Source organism: Oncorhynchus kisutch, unplaced genomic scaffold, assembly GCF_002021735.2.
Source record: "Oncorhynchus kisutch isolate 150728-3 unplaced genomic scaffold, Okis_V2 scaffold4059, whole genome shotgun sequence".
Lineage (NCBI taxonomy): Eukaryota > Metazoa > Chordata > Actinopteri > Salmoniformes > Salmonidae > Oncorhynchus > Oncorhynchus kisutch.
Genome location: NW_022266004.1, coordinates 112,501 through 117,500, shown reverse-complemented (window position 1 = coordinate 117,500; position 5,000 = coordinate 112,501). Strand labels below are relative to the sequence as shown.

Sequence of the window (5,000 nt, the reverse complement as noted above, 5' to 3'; positions counted from 1 at the left end):
TTCTGCTTGCGTTTCATTAAAAAAAAAATCTGGTTAGCAGAGGATGGTTTCGATCCATCGACCTCTGGGTTATGGGCCCAGCACGCTTCCGCTGCGCCACTCTGCTCTCAGCCACTTCAGAAAAGACTAGAACTCACAATCCATGGCTTAGGAGGCCAGTGTCTTAGGCCACTGGGGCACTGTTTACCTTCTGCAAACAGTACGAACTGATAGAAGCAGTAAAAATAATGTGTACTGGATAGCACTGAGAGACGCAAATTCAATTTAGCTTTCTAATTTCTGCTTGCGTTTCATAAAAAAAAAAATCTGGTTAGCAGAGGATGGTTTCGATCCATCGACCTCTGGGTTATGGGCCCAGCACGCTTCCGCTGCGCCACTCTGCTTCCATCCACCCCAGATGGGACTTGAACCCACAATCCCTGGCTTAGGAGGCCAGTGCCTTATCCATTAGGCCACTGGGGCACTGTTTACCTTCTGCAAACAGTACGAACTGATAGAAGCAGTAAAAACAATGTGTACTGGATAGCACTGAGAGACGCAAATGAAATTTAGCTTTCTAATTTCTGCTTGCGTTTCATTTTTTTAAATAATCTGGTTAGCAGAGGATGGTTTCTATCCATCGACCTCTGGGTTATGGGCCCAGCACGCTTCCGCTGCGCCACTCTGCTCTCAGCCACTTCAGAAAAGACTAGAACTCACAATCCATGGCTTAGGAGGCCAGTGTCTTAGGCCACTGGGGTACTGTGTAAACAGTATGACCTATACAAACTGTTGGAAGAGGTAAAAACAAATGTATAATGGCAATGAGACATGCCATGAAACGACAATTTTTTTTGTTTTTTTTGTTCGCACTTAAAATCTAAAAAGAAACTGTTTAGCAGAGGATGGTTTCGATCCATCGACCTCTGGGTTATGGGCCCAGCACGCTTCCGCTGCGCCACTCTGCTCTCAGCCACTTCAGAAAAGACTAGAACTCACAATCCATGGCTTAGGAGGCCAGTGTCTTAGGCCACTGGGGTACTGTGTAAACAGTATGACCTATACAAACTGTTGGAAGAGGTAAAAACAAATGTATAATGGCAATGAGACATGCCATGAAACGACAATTTTTTTAGTTTTTTTTGTTCGCACTTAAAATCTAAAAAGAAACTGTTTAGCAGAGGTTGGTTTCGATCCATCGACCTCTGGGTTATGGGCCCAGCACGCTTCCGCTGCGCCACTCTGCTTCCATCCACCCCAGATGGGACTTGAACCCACAATCCCTGGCTTAGGAGGCCAGTGCCTTATCCATTAGGCCACTGGGGCACTGTTTACCTTCTGCAAACAGTACGAACTGATAGAAGCAGTAAAAACAATGTGTACTGGATAGCACTGAGAGACGCAAATGAAATTTAGCTTTCTAATTTCTGCTTGCGTTTCATTTTTTTAAATAATCTGGTTAGCAGAGGATGGTTTCTATCCATCGACCTCTGGGTTATGGGCCCAGCACGCTTCCGCTGCGCCACTCTGCTCTCAGCCACTTCAGAAAAGACTAGAACTCACAATCCATGGCTTAGGAGGCCAGTGTCTTAGGCCACTGGGGCACTGTTTACCTTCTGCAAACAGTACGAACTGATAGAAGCAGTAAAAATAATGTGTACTGGATAGCACTGAGAGACGCAAATTCAATTTAGCTTTCTAATTTCTGCTTGCGTTTCATTAAAAAAAAAATCTGGTTAGCAGAGGATGGTTTCGATCCATCGACCTCTGGGTTATGGGCCCAGCACGCTTCCGCTGCGCCACTCTGCTTCCATCCACCCCAGATGGGACTTGAACCCACAATCCCTGGCTTAGGAGGCCAGTGCCTTATCCATTAGGCCACTGGGGCACTGTTTACCTTCTGCAAACAGTACGAACTGATAGAAGCAGTAAAAACAATGTGTACTGGATAGCACTGAGAGACGCAAATGAAATTTAGCTTTCTAATTTCTGCTTGCGTTTCATTTTTTTTAATAATCTGGTTAGCAGAGGATGGTTTCTATCCATCGACCTCTGGGTTATGGGCCCAGCACGCTTCCGCTGCGCCACTCTGCTCTCAGCCACTTCAGAAAAGACTAGAACTCACAATCCATGGCTTAGGAGGCCAGTGTCTTAGGCCACTGGGGCACTGTTTACCTTCTGCAAACAGTACGAACTGATAGAAGCAGTAAAAATAATGTGTACTGGATAGCACTGAGAGACGCAAATTCAATTTAGCTTTCTAATTTCTGCTTGCGTTTCATTAAAAAAAAAATCTGGTTAGCAGAGGATGGTTTCGATCCATCGACCTCTGGGTTATGGGCCCAGCACGCTTCCGCTGCGCCACTCTGCTTCCATCCACCCCAGATGGGACTTGAACCCACAATCCCTGGCTTAGGAGGCCAGTGCCTTATCCATTAGGCCACTGGGGCACTGTTTACCTTCTGCAAACAATACGAACTGATAGAAGCAGTAAAAACAATGTGTACTGGATAGCACTGAGAGACGCAAATGAAATTTAGCTTTCTAATTTCTGCTTGCGTTTCATTAAAAAAAAATCTGGTTAGCAGAGGATGGTTTCGATCCATCGACCTCTGGGTTATGGGCCCAGCACGCTTCCGCTGCGCCACTCTGCTTCCATCCACCCCAGATGGGACTTGAACCCACAATCCCTGGCTTAGGAGGCCAGTGCCTTATCCATTAGGCCACTGGGGCACTGTTTACCTTCTGCAAACAGTACGAACTGATAGAAGCAGTAAAAACAATGTGTACTGGATAGCACTGAGAGACGCAAATGAAATTTAGCTTTCTAATTTCTGCTTGCGTTTCATTTTTTTAAATAATCTGGTTAGCAGAGGATGGTTTCTATCCATCGACCTCTGGGTTATGGGCCCAGCACGCTTCCGCTGCGCCACTCTGCTCTCAGCCACTTCAGAAAAGACTAGAACTCACAATCCATGGCTTAGGAGGCCAGTGTCTTAGGCCACTGGGGCACTGTTTACCTTCTGCAAACAGTACGAACTGATAGAAGCAGTAAAAATAATGTGTACTGGATAGCACTGAGAGACGCAAATTCAATTTAGCTTTCTAATTTCTGCTTGCGTTTCATAAAAAAAAAAATCTGGTTAGCAGAGGATGGTTTCGATCCATCGACCTCTGGGTTATGAGCCCAGCACGCTTCCGCTGCGCCACTCTGCTTCCATCCACCCCAGATGGGACTTGAACCCACAATCCCTGGCTTAGGAGGCCAGTGCCTTATCCATTAGGCCACTGGGGCACTGTTTACCTTCTGCAAACAATACGAACTGATAGAAGCAGTAAAAACAATGTGTACTGGATAGCACTGAGAGACGCAAATGAAATTTAGCTTTCTAATTTCTGCTTGCGTTTCATTAAAAAAAAAATCTGGTTAGCAGAGGATGGTTTCGATCCATCGACCTCTGGGTTATGGGCCCAGCACGCTTCCGCTGCGCCACTCTGCTCTCAGCCACTTCAGAAAAGACTAGAACTCACAATCCATGGCTTAGGAGGCCAGTGTCTTAGGCCACTGGGGCACTGTTTACCTTCTGCAAACAGTACGAACTGATAGAAGCAGTAAAAATAATGTGTACTGGATAGCACTGAGAGACGCAAATTCAATTTAGCTTTCTAATTTCTGCTTGCGTTTCATAAAAAAAAAAATCTGGTTAGCAGAGGATGGTTTCGATCCATCGACCTCTGGGTTATGGGCCCAGCACGCTTCCGCTGCGCCACTCTGCTTCCATCCACCCCAGATGGGACTTGAACCCACAATCCCTGGCTTAGGAGGCCAGTGCCTTATCCATTAGGCCACTGGGGCACTGTTTACCTTCTGCAAACAGTACGAACTGATAGAAGCAGTAAAAACAATGTGTACTGGATAGCACTGAGAGACGCAAATGAAATTTAGCTTTCTAATTTCTGCTTGCGTTTCATTTTTTTAAATAATCTGGTTAGCAGAGGATGGTTTCTATCCATCGACCTCTGGGTTATGGGCCCAGCACGCTTCCGCTGCGCCACTCTGCTCTCAGCCACTTCAGAAAAGACTAGAACTCACAATCCATGGCTTAGGAGGCCAGTGTCTTAGGCCACTGGGGTACTGTGTAAACAGTATGACCTATACAAACTGTTGGAAGAGGTAAAAACAAATGTATAATGGCAATGAGACATGCCATGAAACGACAATTTTTTTTGTTTTTTTTGTTCGCACTTAAAATCTAAAAAGAAACTGTTTAGCAGAGGATGGTTTCGATCCATCGACCTCTGGGTTATGGGCCCAGCACGCTTCCGCTGCGCCACTCTGCTCTCAGCCACTTCAGAAAAGACTAGAACTCACAATCCATGGCTTAGGAGGCCAGTGTCTTAGGCCACTGGGGTACTGTGTAAACAGTATGACCTATACAAACTGTTGGAAGAGGTAAAAACAAATGTATAATGGCAATGAGACATGCCATGAAACGACAATTTTTTTAGTTTTTTTTGTTCGCACTTAAAATCTAAAAAGAAACTGTTTAGCAGAGGTTGGTTTCGATCCATCGACCTCTGGGTTATGGGCCCAGCACGCTTCCGCTGCGCCACTCTGCTTCCATCCACCCCAGATGGGACTTGAACCCACAATCCCTGGCTTAGGAGGCCAGTGCCTTATCCATTAGGCCACTGGGGCACTGTTTACCTTCTGCAAACAGTACGAACTGATAGAAGCAGTAAAAACAATGTGTACTGGATAGCACTGAGAGACGCAAATGAAATTTAGCTTTCTAATTTCTGCTTGCGTTTCATTTTTTTAAATAATCTGGTTAGCAGAGGATGGTTTCTATCCATCGACCTCTGGGTTATGGGCCCAGCACGCTTCCGCTGCGCCACTCTGCTCTCAGCCACTTCAGAAAAGACTAGAACTCACAATCCATGGCTTAGGAGGCCAGTGTCTTAGGCCACTGGGGCACTGTTTACCTTCTGCAAACAGTACGAACTGATAGAAGCAGTAA

The 5,000-nt window shown here is 45.9% G+C and overlaps 8 non-coding genes across 8 annotated transcripts; all 8 read right to left on the bottom strand.

The window, feature by feature from the left end:
- Window positions 1–389: 389 nt before the first annotated feature.
- trnar-ccu (transfer RNA arginine (anticodon CCU)) lies at window positions 390–462 on the bottom strand. Its single transcript has one exon. It is a non-coding gene; the product is annotated as a tRNA-Arg (tRNA).
- Window positions 463–1,232: 770 nt separating this feature from the next.
- On the bottom strand, window positions 1,233–1,305 carry trnar-ccu (transfer RNA arginine (anticodon CCU)). The gene has a single exon. It is a non-coding gene; the product is annotated as a tRNA-Arg (tRNA).
- Window positions 1,306–1,794: 489 nt separating this feature from the next.
- trnar-ccu (transfer RNA arginine (anticodon CCU)) lies at window positions 1,795–1,867 on the bottom strand. Its single transcript has one exon. It is a non-coding gene; the product is annotated as a tRNA-Arg (tRNA).
- A 489-nt stretch (window positions 1,868–2,356) lies between these two features.
- On the bottom strand, window positions 2,357–2,429 carry trnar-ccu (transfer RNA arginine (anticodon CCU)). Its single transcript has one exon. It is a non-coding gene; the product is annotated as a tRNA-Arg (tRNA).
- Window positions 2,430–2,639: 210 nt separating this feature from the next.
- Window positions 2,640–2,712, bottom strand: trnar-ccu (transfer RNA arginine (anticodon CCU)). Its single transcript has one exon. It is a non-coding gene; the product is annotated as a tRNA-Arg (tRNA).
- A 489-nt stretch (window positions 2,713–3,201) lies between these two features.
- On the bottom strand, window positions 3,202–3,274 carry trnar-ccu (transfer RNA arginine (anticodon CCU)). Its single transcript has one exon. It is a non-coding gene; the product is annotated as a tRNA-Arg (tRNA).
- Window positions 3,275–3,762: 488 nt separating this feature from the next.
- On the bottom strand, window positions 3,763–3,835 carry trnar-ccu (transfer RNA arginine (anticodon CCU)). Its single transcript has one exon. It is a non-coding gene; the product is annotated as a tRNA-Arg (tRNA).
- Window positions 3,836–4,605: 770 nt separating this feature from the next.
- Window positions 4,606–4,678, bottom strand: trnar-ccu (transfer RNA arginine (anticodon CCU)). The gene has a single exon. It is a non-coding gene; the product is annotated as a tRNA-Arg (tRNA).
- Window positions 4,679–5,000: the final 322 nt, after the last annotated feature.